General features: G+C 37.3%; 1 pseudogene; it reads left to right on the forward strand.

The window, feature by feature from the left end:
* The first annotated feature begins 795 nt into the window (after positions 1 to 795).
* Positions 796 to 7,660, forward strand: LOC118922487 (signal transducer and activator of transcription 1-alpha/beta-like; annotated as a pseudogene).
* Positions 7,661 to 14,951: the final 7,291 nt, after the last annotated feature.

Here is a 14,951-nt window from a genome sequence, read left to right on the forward strand (position 1 = left end):
AGCTCATCCTTGTCCAATACTGAATGCAGAAAAGTTTTCATTTGTTATGCACCATCCCTGGAGACCTGAATAGGGTAGATGCTTTCATCCTGTGCATTCAAACCTAAAAGTATTTACACTTGATGTGCTGTGTGTAGCTGTTGCTTGGGTTGAATCCCTACCCCATCACTAGGACACAAGGTGAAAGGCTGTCCCAGTGGTATGAGCTTCAGCAGCTTGTCTCCAAATTCTAGGAGCAGATTCATCAGCTCTGTGATGACAACTTTCTCATGGAAATAGGACAGTACCTGACACAGTGGCTATAAAAGCAAGACTGAGCATGCCAATAATGATATTTCACATGCCACCATCCATTCAAAACTTCCCATGTCAGCTGGATCATCAGATAGAGTTATTTTTTTGGGGGAAATATATTTTTGTTGCAGCATAACATAAAGAAAAGCAAGCATAATGTTCAGGATAATTTTCAGAAGACCCAATACTGATGTCTATGATCAACTGTAATTGTCTGAAGGAAGAAAGGAAGATCGTGGAAAATGCCCAAAGATTCAATCAGGCCTGGTTGGGAAATATTCAAAGAACTGTGTTGTGTTACACAAACAAGAGCTTGACTGCAAACCCAGAAATGTGAAATACAAGTTATGTGTATAGACCAAGAAATCAAGACTCTGTGACATTTACAAGGTGCATATGACTTTAAATGTAAACACATGCAGAACAGAGAATATGAAACCAATGGTGTGGCAAAGAATGATCATAAGAAAGAACAAATGTTGCTCCAGAATATGGGCTTTAATGCTTGACAGTAAAAGAAAGGAAGTTAAAAAAATAAGAGAAATTTAATTTAACTGAACTTACCCAGCAAGTCCTGAGTGATGGACCGGTGGAATGGAAACAGAGACAACAGAGTACCTGTACTGGGGGACACTGCAATGCTTGCCTCCACCAGCTGAAGAATTGGTTCACCATAGTTACAGAAAATCTGCCGCAGGTTCAGCACCAGCCTACAATGCCTGAGGAATTAGAACAGAAATGCATCTATGGACATGACACTATCAAAAGAAACAAACAAGGGGATTGTACCTTAAGCCTTTGCCAGCAGCTCACTGAGAACTCACTTGTGGTGGAAAGATAGCCTTGAATTCCAGCTCATCCTCAGAGTCCATTGTCTGGAAGATTGGAGTACAATTCACTATGAAGTTGAGACTGATGATGAAACTGCAAGAGCTGAATTACAATATGAAAGTTACACTCTTATTTGATAAAGATATGAATTAGAGAAATAAAGTAAAAGATTTAGAAAGTTCAACATTTTGGGCAAACATACAAAAGTGATAGATCTACCAACAGAAGTCTCATAGAAGAATTTCAACACCTGCAGCTGAAGGAACAGAAAAATGGCACCAGAACGAATGAAGGCCTTCCCATCATTACTGAAGAGCTTCCCTCCCTTAGTTTTTATTTTTATTTTTATTTTTTTAAAGAACATTATGTTTACTAGGCTCTCCCCTACCCCAATGCTCCCCACAAACCCCATTACAGTCACTGTCCATCAGCATAGTAAGATGTTGTAGAATCACTACTTGTCTTCTCTGAGTTGCAAAGCCCTCCCTTTCCCCACCCCCCACATTATACATGCTAATAATAATACCCCCTTTCTTCTTCCCCACCCTTATCCCTGCCTACCCTCCCATTCTCCCCAGTATCTTTACCTTTGGTAACTGTTAGTCCATTCTTGTTTTCTGTGATTATGCTGATGTTTTGTTCCTTCAGTTTTTCTTTCGTTCTTATACTCCACAGACGAGTGAGATCATTTGGTATTTGTTTTTCTCTGCTTGGCTTATTTCACTGAGCATAATAACCTCTAGCTACATCCATGTTGTTACAAATGGTAGGATTTGTTTTCTTCTTATGGCTGAATAATATTCCATTGTGTATATGTACAACATCTTCTTTATCCATTCATCTACTCATGGACACTTAGGTTGCTTCCATTTCTTGGCTATTGTAAATAGTGCAGTGATAAGCATAGGGGTGCATCTGTCTTTTTCAAACTGGAGTGCTGCATCCTTAGGGTAAATTCCTAGAAGTGGAATTCCTGGGTCAAATGGTAAGTCTATTTTGAGCATTTTGAGGCACCTCCATACTGCTTTCCACAATGGTTGAACTAATTTGCTTTCCCCCCAGCAGTGTAGGAGGGTTCCCCTTTCTCCACAACCTCGCCAACATTTGTTCTTGTTTGTCTTTTGGATGGTGGCCATCCTTACTGGTGTGAGGTGATATCTCATTGTGGATTTAATTTGCATTTCTCTGATAATTAGCGATGTGGAGCATCTCTTCACATGTCTGTTGGCCATCTGGAATTCTTCTTTGGAGAACTGTCTGTTCAGCTCCTCTGTCCATTTTTTAAATGGATTATTTGCTTTTTGTTTGTTGAGCGTGAGATCTTTACATATTTTGGATGTCAAGCCTTTATCGAATCTGTCATTTACTAAAATATTCTCCCATACTGTAGGGTACCCTTTTGTTCTATTGATGGTGTCCTTTGTTGTACAGAAGCTTTTCAGCTTGATATGGTCCCACTTGTTCATTTCTGCTTTTGTTTTCCTTGCCCGGGGAGATATGTTCATGAAGAAGTCGCTAATATTCACATCCAAGAGATTTTTGCCCATGTTTTTTCCAAGAATTTTATGGTTTCATGACTTACATTCAGGTCCTTGATGCATTTTGAATTTACTTTTGTGGATGGGGTTAGACATTGATCCAGTTTCATTCTCTTACATGTAGCTGTCCAGTTCTGCCAGCACAATCTGTTGAAGAGACTGTCATTTCCCCATTGTGTGTAGATGGCTCCTTTTTCAAATATTAATTGACCATATATGTTTGGGTTAATGTCTGGAGTCTCTAATCTCTTCCACTGGTCTGTGGCTCTGTTCTTGTGCCAGTACCAAATTGTCTTGATTACTATGGCTTTGTAGTAAAGCTTGAAGTTGGGGAGTGAGATCACCCCCACATTATTCTTCTTTCTCAGGATTGCTTTGGCTATTCGGGGTCTTTGGTGTTTCCATATGAATTTTTGAACTATTTGTTACAGTTCATTAAAGAATGTTGTTGGTAATTTTGTAGGAATTGCATCAAATCTGTATATTGCTTTGGGCAGGATGGCCATTTTGACGATATTAATTCTTCCCAGCCAAGAGCATGGGATGAGTTTCCATTTGTTAGTGTCCTCTTTAACTTCTCTTAAGAGTGTCTTATAGTTTTCAGGGTATAGGTCTTTCACTTCTTTGGTTAGGTTTATTCCTAGGTATTTTATTCTTTTTGATGCAACTGTGAATGGAGTTGTTTTCCTGATTTCTCTTTCTATTGGCTCATTGTTAGTGTATAGCAAAGCCACAGATTTCTGTGTGTTGATTTTGTATCCTGCAATTTTCCTGTATTCCGATATCAGTTCTAGTAGTTTTGGAGTGGAGTCTTTAGGGTTTTTTATGTACAATATCATGTCATCTGCAAATAGTGGCAGTTTTACTTCTTCATTACCAATCTGGATTCCTTGTATTTCCTTGTTTTGTCTAATTGCCATGGCTAGAATCTCCAGTACTATGTTAAATAACAGTGGTGAGAGTGGGCATCCCTGTCTTATTCCTGATATCAGAGGAAAAGCTTTCAGCTTCTCACTGTTAAGTATGATTTTGACTGTGGGTTTATCGTATGTGGCCTTTATTATGTTGAGGTACTTGCCATCTATAACCATTTTGCTGAGAGTTTTTATCATGAATGGATGTTGAATTTTGTCAAATGCTTTTTCAGCATCTATGGAGATGATCATGTGGTTTTTGTCTTTCTTTTTGTTGATGTGGTAGATGATGTTGATGGATTTTCGAATGTTCTACCATCCTTGCATCCCTGGGATGAATTCCACTTGTTCGTAGTGTATGATCGTTTGATGTATTTTTGAATTCGGATTGCTAATATTTTATTGTGTATTTTTGCATCTACGTTCATCAGGGATATTGGACTGTAATTTTCTTTTTTGGTGGGGTCTTTGCCTGGTTTTGGCATCAGGGTGATGTTGGCTTCATAGAATGAGTTTGGGAGTATTCCCTCCTCTTCAATTTTTTGAAAAACTTTAAGGAGAATGGGTATTATATCTTCTCTATATGTCTGATAAAATTCCGAGGTAAACCCATCTGGTCCAGGGGTTTTTTTCTAGGGTAGTTTTTTGACTACTGCTTCAATTTATGTGCTGGTAATTGGTTTGTTTAGATTTTGTGTTTCTTCCTTGGTCAGTCTTGGAAGGTAGTATTTTTCTAGGAAGTTATCCGTTTCTTCTAGGTTTTCCAGTTTCTTAGCATATAGGTTTTCATAGTAGTCTCTCATAATTCTTCGTATTTCTGTTGGGTCCGTCGTGATATTTCCTTTCCCATTTCTGATTCTTCTGATGTGTGTTGATTCTCTTTTTCTCTTAATAAGTCTGGCTAGTGGCTTATCTATTTTGTTTATTTTCTCAAAGAACCAGCTCTTGGTTTCACTGATTTTTTCTATTGTTTTATTCTTCCTAATTTTGTTTATTTCTTCTCTGATCTTTATTATGTCACTCCTTCTGCTCACTTTAGGCCTCATTTGTTCTTCTTTTTCCAATTTTGATAACTGTGACGTTAGACTATTCATTTGGGATTGTTCTTCCTTCTTTAATTATGCCTGGATTGCTATATACTTTCCTCTTTAGATTGCTTTTGCTGAGTCCCACAGAAGTTGGGGCTTTGTGTTGTTGTTGTCATTTGTTTCCATATATTGCTGGATCTCCATTTTAATTTGGTCATTGATCCATTGACTATTTAGAAGTGTGTTGTTAAGCCTCCATGTGTTTGTGAGACTTTTTGCTTTCTTGGTACAATTTATTTCTAGTTTTATACCTTTGTGGTCTGAAAAGTTGGTTGGTAGGATTTCAATCTTTTGGAATTAACTGAGGCTCTTTATGTGGCCTAGTATGTGGTCTATTCTGGGGAATGGGCCCTGTGCACTTGAGAAGAATGTGTATCCTGTTGCTTTTGGATGTAGAGTTCTATAGATGTCTATTAGGTCCATCTGTTCTAGTGTGTTGTTCAGTGCCTCTGTGTCCTTACTTATTTTCTGTCTGGTGGATTTGTCCTTTGGAGTGAGTGGTGTGTTGAAGTCTCCTAAAATGAATGCATTGCAGTCTATTTCCTCCTTTAGTTCTGTTAGTATTTGTTTCACATATGCTGGTTCTCCTATGTTTTGTGCATATACATTTATAATGGTTAAATCCTCTTGTTGGACTGAGTCCTTTATCATTATGTAATGTCCTTCTTTATCTCTTGTTACTTTCTTTGTTTTGAAGTCTTTTTTGTCTGATACTAGTTCTGCAACTCCTGCTTTTTTCTCCCTATTGTTCGCATGAAATATCTTTTTCCATCCCTTGACTTTTAGTCTGTGCATGTCTTTGGGTGTGAAGTGAGTCTTTTGTAAGCAGCATATAGATGGGTCTTGTTTTTTTATCCATTTAGTGACTCTGTGTCTTTTGATTGGTGCATTCAGTCCAGTTACTTTTAGGGTGATTATCGATAGGTATGTACTTATTGCCATTTCAGGCTTTAGATTAGTGGTTACCAAAGGTTCCAGATTAGTTTCCTTACTATCTAAGAGTCTAACTTAACTCGCTTAGTATGCTCTTACAAACACAATCTAATGGTTCTTTTCTATTTCTCCTCCTTTTTCTTCCTCCTTCATTCTTTATATATTAGGTATCAAATTCTGTACTTTTTGTCTATCCCTTGATTGACTTTGGGGATAGTCAATTTAATTTTGCATTTGCCTCCCAATCAGCTGCTCTACCCTCCCTACTGTGATTTTACTACCTCTGGTGACAGCTCTCCAACCCTAGGAACACTTTCATCTATAGCAATCCCTCCAAAATAGACTGCAGATTTGGTTTGTGGGAGGTAAACTCTCTCAGCTTTTGCTTATCTGGAAATTGCTTAATCCCTCCTTCAAATTTAAATGATAATCTTGCTGGATAAAGTAACCTTGGTTCCAGGCCCTTCTGCTTCATGGCATTTAATACATCATGCCACTCCCTTCTCGTCTGTAAGGTTTCTGCTGAGAAGTCTAATGTTAGTCTGATGGGTTTTCCTTTGTATGTGATCTTATTTCTGCCTCCTGCTGCTTTTAACAGTCTGTCCTTATCCTTGATCTTTCCCATTTTAATTACTATGTGTCTTGCTGTTGTCTTCCTTGGGTCCCTTGTGTTGGGGGATCTGTGGATCTCCATGTTCTGAGAGACTATCTCCTTCCACAGATTGGGGGAGTTTTCAGCAACTACCTCCTCAAAGATACTTTCTATCCCTTTTTCTCTCTTCTTCTTCTGGTATCCTTATAATGCGAATATTGTTCTGCTTGGATTGGTCACATAGTTCTCTCAATATTCTTTCATTTTTGGAGATCCTTTTTTCTCTCTGTGTCTCATTTTATTCCTCTTCTCTAGTTTCTATTTCATTTATTGTCTCCTCCACCATATCCAACCTGCTTTTAATACCCACCATCGTGTTCTTTAACGATTGGATCTCTGTCCTGAATTCATTCCTGAGTTCTTGGATGTCTTCCCATACCTCCATTAGGATGTTGATGATTTTTATTTCAAACTCCCTTTCAGGAAGAGTCACTTGGTCCATATCATTTAAGTCTTTCTCGGGAGTTGTATTAACAATTTTACTCTGGACAAGGTTCCTTTGGCGTTTCATGTTTGTATATCGCGCCCTCTAGTGTCCAGAAGCTCTATTCTGGAGCTGCTGAGCCCCTGAAGCAATGTTGGGGGTCGCAGTGGAGCGGTACTGGTACCTGGGGATAGAAAAGAACTGTTCCCCACCTCCTGGCTCCTTTGCCTGTCTCCAGTGCCTGAGCCAGTGGGCTGGTCACACAGGTATAAGTTTTTGTCCCAGAGCAGCCAGATATGGATCCCTGCTTTCCACAAGCAGCTGGAATCCCAGTCTTCCCAGTATCTCTGCCTGTATTAACTTTCCGACTCGTAGTCATGCGAGTCTCATGAAAGCACCATGAAATGTAGGTTTGTGCTCCCAGAGCAGATCTCTGGAGGTAGGTATTCAGCAGTCCCAAGACTTCCACTCCCTCCCTCCTCCGTTTCTCTTCCTCCTGCCGGTGAGCTGGGGTGGGGGAAGGGCTCGGTTCCCGCGGAGCCACAGCTCTGGTACTTACCCCATTCACTGAGATCTGTTCTTTTCTCCAGGTGTGTGCAGTCTAATGCATCCACTTTCCTGTTGCTCTCTCAGGATTAGTTGCACTAATTAAATTTTCTAATTGTATTCAGTTTTCAGAGGAAACCTCTGTCTCTCCTCTCACGCCTCCATCTTTAATCAGTATTCTCTTCCTTAGTTTTGAAACTCAGTTGTTCTAGTCTTGTTTGGTCACTAACATCAAGACAACCATGCATGTTGTGGTGATCTCCAACTCCAGCCATCTCCTGAGTGGATGGGTCTCCATCCTGTGGTACAACATGCTGGTAGAAGAACCCAGGAATTTATTCTTCCTGAATAGGTGTTGTGCACAGTGGTATCAGCTTTTGGATGTGTTAAGTTGGCAGTTTTCTTCTGTCATCAAAAAGGTATCGATGTGGACCAACTGAATGTACTGGGAGAGATACATTTTGGTCTTGATGTTTTTATCCTATGGATGAAAATATGTAAGGAAAATAAAAATGGCAAAATTTTCCTTTCTGGCTTTGAATTGAAAGCATCACTCAAGTCATTATAAAACACCAGATCTCTTTCTGGAATGATAGGTGTATCATGGACTAGTTCCAAAATGGATGCAAACCTTTCTTCCATGTAGTGGAACCTACACAAAGAAATAAGTTTCTGCTGTTACTTTCCTTGGTATTATTGGAAATTACAAATTCATGACTGCTGAAAATATTAAAGAGGTTCCCCTAAAGTATGTGTATCTCAATATTAATAAATACTATGTCTTTGGAAATAATACAGGTCATAGGAAGCATAATAAACAATGGAACTTAATGGCCCTAATGTAACTGAATACAACAGGATTGAATTGATTCCTGTTTCTGGAGTTCACTTTTCTCTACTTAAGACCAGAGATAACCTTCTCTCCATGTTTCCTGAGGAGTGTGATGAGGTATCCTATATAGTATGTTCTGTAAAATTCAACAATATGACAAACACAATACAGAGCCCAAAATTTTCTTATCTTCTTTGATGACATTTTCCATTCCCATCATTTATTCTTTCCTGCTACTCTGTTCACATCCTATGTTTCCAAGTAAATGAAAGAAGGGCCAACAAATTTGCTGCAACCTGTTGATAGCAAATGGAGTTTTCCCTAGTTCAGAAGCCTCTGTTACTCTGAAGGGATTCCTATATTTTATTAAAGGGTAAAATTGAAAAGCCACTTCTGCCGAGTGGGTTTTACAAATGAAAAACATCCAGATATACTGAGAGCATCAGGACTAGAATGAGAGTCCTATGGAAAAGGTGAGAAGTTTAGCAGCATCTAACAAATGTTATGCATATAGTTATTGCCCAAGTATTATAGGTTGTTGGGTAGAACACATGGTTATTTAGGAAACTTCTTGATGTAGGATTGGCAAATTTTATTCTACAGAATTCTTATTTGTTCTCTCTGCTTTCAGTTTGGCTGGAAATTTCCCATTGATTTAACCTATGATATAGTTCAAACCTAAGTTTATATAGAATGACATCAACTCTTTCATCTTATATCTTGGTAATGGATAAAAGTTGTGCTATTTATTTTATTACAACTTCCACACTGGCCATTTAAGGCTAAAGAAAAAGTATCCCTCTTGGAAGAATTAGCTTTTGTTTGTTATGCCTTTATGATACTGGCTAATATCAGTAGAAGGAAATGCACTTTCCAAATTCATGAGTACTGTTTTCTGTTTAAACATCAATATCCATAGCTGAATATATTCTGCCTTCATCATGGTCACTAGTAAATGAAATTGTCTTCACAGTTCCATCAAATAACCAGGTTATTAGCAATAGCTCTCTCAAGGCAAAACCTGTTATTTTTCAAAAATTTGAAATTAATCATAGATGTAGAAATACTCAGAATTTTAATTCCCTGTTGCAAAAATTAGTTAATTTGTCTTTAGTGTTATTAGCTTGTATTTAGCCTTTATCATAATGTTTTAAAATTAAGAAGAAAAAATAGTAACTGATGACTCATTAACAAAAGATTGTGATAATCAAATAATTTAAAAGCTCATGCTGTGTAACTGAATTAAGAAGTATATTTTTCACTAACAAATGTGTTTTTCTGACAAATACTTTTGAAAAAGGTAAATCAATAAATATATACATCATACACTTATACACACACACACATACACATATATATATGCATCTTATTTGTCAATTATACCTCAATAATGCTGGAAAATATAAAGGGGAAGGAAACAAAGTATATCTTTTTATTCATTCATCAAACGATTTCAGAGTACCTATAATGGGCTAACTATTGCTTTAGACATGAAAGATACACCTCTGAAAAAATTAACATATAATCCTTTCTCTCATAGACCTTTTTTATTAGAGTATATATTCCATTAAGCAGTTGAATAAGTACATAGCAAAATAAAATTTTTAACCCTAATTTTTCTCATAATCTGAAAGTCAGAGAACCTCAATTCTCAAAGCCTGAGACAACAGTATTTGAAAGCATAATAATCATAAAATGTGTGCCAAACCAAACTTTATCATTTGTTCTTCTATACCTTTCCATAATCTTCCATTATTTACTCACATTAAAAAAATAATTATATTTTAACCTAAATAAATGAGAAATAGAACAAATTAAACATGAAGTTAGCAGAAGAAAGGAAATAATAAGGATTAGGGAAAAGATAAAGAATGGAGAACAGAAAAACAACAAAATGAAGAGATAGACTTTTTAAACTATTTATAAAATGGACAATATTAAATTAAATTAAAATAAAAATAGTCAAAAAATAAAAGAGGAAATAAAAGAGGAAATATTACAAAAGATACTACAGAAATAAAAAAATAAGACTTCTATGAATAATGATATGACAACAGACTGGATAACAAAAGACTGGATAAATTCCTAAAAACATGTAACCTACCAAGATTGAATCATGAAGAAAGAAAATCTGAGTAGACTTATAACTATTAAGGAGATTGAATCATTAATCAGAAACCGTCTAACAAAAATTAAGGCCCAGAACCAGATAGCTTCACCAGTGAATCCACCAAGTGTTTAAAGAAGAATTCACACGAATTTTTCTCAAACTCTTGTGAAAAATGGAAGACAGCATTTCCAAACTTATGTTATGACGACAGTATTAGCCTGATACCAAACAAAAAGATACTACAAGAAAGAAAATGATGGCACAATAATCCTGTTGAAGATAGATGCAAAAGTTTTCAACAAAATACTAGCACATCAAATTCAAAAGTACATTGAAAATATCATACATCAAAACAAGTGAGATTTATCTATGGAATGGAGAGTTGTTTCAAAAGATGAAAATCAATCAACATGAAACACCATGTCAGCAGAATGATAGGTATAAATCACTTGATTTTAATTGATGTATATAAGGCATTTAACAAAATACAACATCTTTTCATGATACGAACACTTAACAACATAGGAGTAGAAGGAAATTACCCCAAAATAATAAAAGCCATACATGAAAAGCTCACAACTGGCATCATGAACCATAATGAAAAACTGAAAGCTTCTCCTCTATGATAAGGAACAAGTGAAAAATGGAAACTCAGGAACCCAGGAGAAAAGATGGAGGCATAAGTAGTGTGGTGGAAATCTCCTCCCAAAACCACATATGTTTTGAAAATACAGCAAATACAACTATTCATAAAAGAGTGACCACAAGTAACAGTACACCAGCCAGTCTACATCTGGGAGAAGTCAACATCTCACAGAAAAGGGTAAGGTAAAAACCTGTGACCTGGCAGGACCTGAGCACTACACCTATTACAGCTCACCAGCAGGAGGAAAAGAATCAGAGCATGGAGGGAGTGGAAGCACAGGACTGTTAAATACCCAGCCCTAGAAATATTCCCCAGGATCACCGACCCACAATTCACAGTGCTCTGGAGATTAGAGGGGCTGAAAAGCAAAGTCTGAGACTAAGACTATGAACAGGTTCCCAAAACTGGTTGCCCTGGGAAAATAGAAAAGAAGTGCTTTAAGTGATCTCTCAAAAGTCAGAGTGCTACTCAAAGGGTAAGGGTGCAGGAGAAGGAACAGGTGAACAAAATCATCCTGGCACACTCATCCCAGGAGGCTGAGAACTTTCAGGAACTTCAGGTGTCATATCCCCCTGGTTGGCAATACAGCCCCGAGGCTCCTCATCATGATAAACAACCTGACACTCCTTCCTCCTCACAGTACCTACATGCAAACTGGCTTTCCCTGCCCTTTCTTCAGACCACCCAGAGGGCAGCCCCATCTACAGCAACTACACAGTTCAACAAAGAGACTTTACCATGCAATTGCTAACAAGCCCAGACCCAGAGGCTGCTCCCTACATGTGGTTGATGGGCACAAACAGCGGAAATGGGGGCTGATGCCAGGAGCCATGAAGGGGCTTTGTAATCATGGCAGAACACACACTGCTTACTTGCAACACCCACCAGCACCCAAGGCCATCCTGAGGACCACTCAGCCCATGGCAGATCAGGAGATTAACCTAGAGGCTGCTCTCTGCAAGCAGTTAACAGGTACAGACAGCAGAGACAGACACAGTGAGTAGCAAGCAGGAAGGGTCTTTGTCCTCCCAGCTGACACCTGTGCCACTCGAAGGCAACCACTCCCATACTTCCAGGGCTGTGAAAAGGCAGAAGAACCTTGTTCAATCCAAAATCCCTCAAACACCAGAAAGAGGGCTTGGTGAGACTGAACTCACCTATATTCCTGAAAAATAAATCAAAATAAAAGCCATAAGCATGCTGATGGAGCTACAGAGAAAAATATTTAAGAGCTAAGGGATAAATTCAGGATGGAGATAACAGAAAAACAAAAAAAGGAGGGATTTAAAAGCAGATTAGATGAGGTAGAGGAGACTGTTAATGAAACAGAAATCAGGCAAAATGAATGCAGAGAAGCAAAGGCAGTAAGAGAAAAAGGGATCAAAACAAATGAAAGAATATTAAGAGAACAGTGTGACCAATTAAAAAGGAACAATATTTGCATTATAGGGCTACCAGAAGAAGAAAAGAGAGAAAAAGGGATAGAAAGTGTCTTTGAAGAAGTATTGCTGAAAACTTCCCCAATCTGGGGAAGGAAATAGTCTCTCAGGCCATGGAAGTGTACAGATCTACCAACACAAGGGACCCAAAAGGACAATACCAAGACATATAATAATTAAAATGGCAAAGATAAAGGACAAGGACAGAGTATTAAAAGCAGCCAGATAAAGAAAAAATGATCACTCACACAGGAAAACCTGTCAGGCTATCATCAGACTTCTCAGCAGAAATATTACAGGCAGATGGATGTGGCATGATATATTCAATGCAATAAAACAGAAGGGCCTAAAATCAAGAATACTCTACCCAGAAAGATTATCATTGAAATATGAAGCAGGGATTACACAATTCTCAGATAAGCAAAAGTTGATGGAATTTACATCCCACAAACCATCTCTATGATGCATTTTAAAGAGACTGCTCTAGATGGAAGTGTGCCTAGGACTAAAGAGCTTTCACCATAGAAAATAAAACCACAGCAAAGGAAGTAGACCAACTAAATAGTAACCATATGCAAAATTAAATCAGTTACCCCAAAAGTCAGTGAAGGGATAAACAAAGAATACAGAATATAACACCTAACATATAAAGAGTAGAGAAGGAAGAAAAAGAAGGAATAGAAAAAAGAATCATCAGACTGTGTTTATAATAGCTTAATAGGTGAGTTAAGGAAGACTGCTAGATAGTAAATAAGCCTCACTTGAACCTTTGGTAACCACAAATCCAAAGCCTGAAATGGCAATAAGTACATATCTATTGATAATCACCCTAAATGTAAATGGACTGAATGCACGAACCAAAAGACACAGAGTTACAGAATGGATAAAAAAGAAGACCCATCTATATGCTGCCTACAAGAGACTCACTTCAAACCCAAAGACACACACAGATTAAAACTAAAGGGATGGAAAAACATATTTCATGCAAACAAAAAGGAGAAAAAAAGCAGGTTTTGCAGTATCTGTATCAGACAAAATAAACTTCAAAACAAAGTAACAAGAGACAAAAAAGGACATTACATAATGATAAAAGGATCAGTCCAATAAGAGGATATAACCACCATTAATATCTATGTACCAAACACAGGAACACCTACATATGTGAAACAAACACTAATGGGATTAAAGGGGGAAATAGAATGCAATGCATTCATTTTAGGAGACTTTAGCACACCACTCACTCCAAAGGACAGATCAACCAGACAGAAAATAAGGAAGGAGACAGAGGCACTGAACTACACAATAGAACAGATGGATCTATCAGATATCTATAGACCACTCCACCCAAAAGCAGCAGGATACACATTGTTCTCAAGTATACATGGAACATTTTTAAGAACAGGTCACATACTAGGCCACAAAAAGAGCCTAAGTAAATTGAGAATGATTGAAATTGTACCAACCAACTTCTCAGAACACAAAGGTATAAAATAGACATAAATTGTACAAAGAAAAGAAAAAGGTTCAAAAACACATGGAGGCTTAAAAACAGGCCCCTAAATAATAAATTAATAAATGGTTCAATAATCAAATTAAAGCAGATATCAAGCAACATATGGACACAAATTAAAATAACAGCTAAAAAAAAAAAAAAAAAGAACAGCTCAATGCCCAAACTCTGTTGGATGTAGCAAAGGCAGTTCTAAGAAGAAAGTATATAGCAATCCAGGCTTATTTAAAGAAGGAAGAACAATCCCAAATGAGCAGTCTAAATTCACCATTATTGAAACTGTAAAAAGAAGAAATGAGGCCCAAAGTTAGAAAAAAAGGGACATAATAAAGATCAGAGAAGAAATAAATAAAATTGAGAACAATAAAACACTAGAAAAAATTAATGAAACTAGGAGCTGGATCTTTGAGAAAATAAACAAAATAGATAACCCCATAGCCAGACTTATCAAGAAAAAAAGAGAGTCTACACACATGAACAGAATCAGAAAAGAGAAAGGAAAAGTCACTATGGACACCACAGAAATACAAATAATTATAAGAGAATACTATGAAAATCTATATGCTAACAAGCTGGATAACCTGGAAGAAATGGACAACTTCCTAGAAAAACACAACCTTCCAAGACTGACCCAGGAAGAAGCAGAAAATCCAAACAGACCAATTAACAGCAATGAAATTGAATTGGTAAAAAAAAAAAAAAACTACCAAAGAACAAAACTCCTGTACCAAATGCATTCACTGCTGAATTTTATCAGACATTTAAAGACGGTATAATACACATCCTTCTCAAAGTTTTCCAAAAATAGAACAGAAGGGAATACTTCCAAACTCTTTCTATGAAGCCAGCATCAGTCCAATACCAAAACCAGGGAAAGACACCATAAAAAAAGAAAACTACCAGCCAATATCCCTGATGAACACAGGTGCATAAATACTCAACAAAATATTAGCAAACCGAATTCAAAAATACATCAAGAGGATCATACATCGTGATCAAGTGGGATTCATCCCAGGGATGCAAAGATGGTACAACATTCAAAAATCCATCAACACCATCCACTATATCAAAAAACAGAAAGACAAAAAACACATGATCATCTCCATAGAAGCTGGAAAATCATACAACAAAATTCACCATCCATTCATGATAAAAACTCTCAACAAAATGTATATAGACGGCAAGTACCTCAAC

This window comes from Manis pentadactyla, chromosome X (genome assembly GCF_030020395.1).
Source record: "Manis pentadactyla isolate mManPen7 chromosome X, mManPen7.hap1, whole genome shotgun sequence".
Classification (NCBI taxonomy): domain Eukaryota; kingdom Metazoa; phylum Chordata; class Mammalia; order Pholidota; family Manidae; genus Manis; species Manis pentadactyla.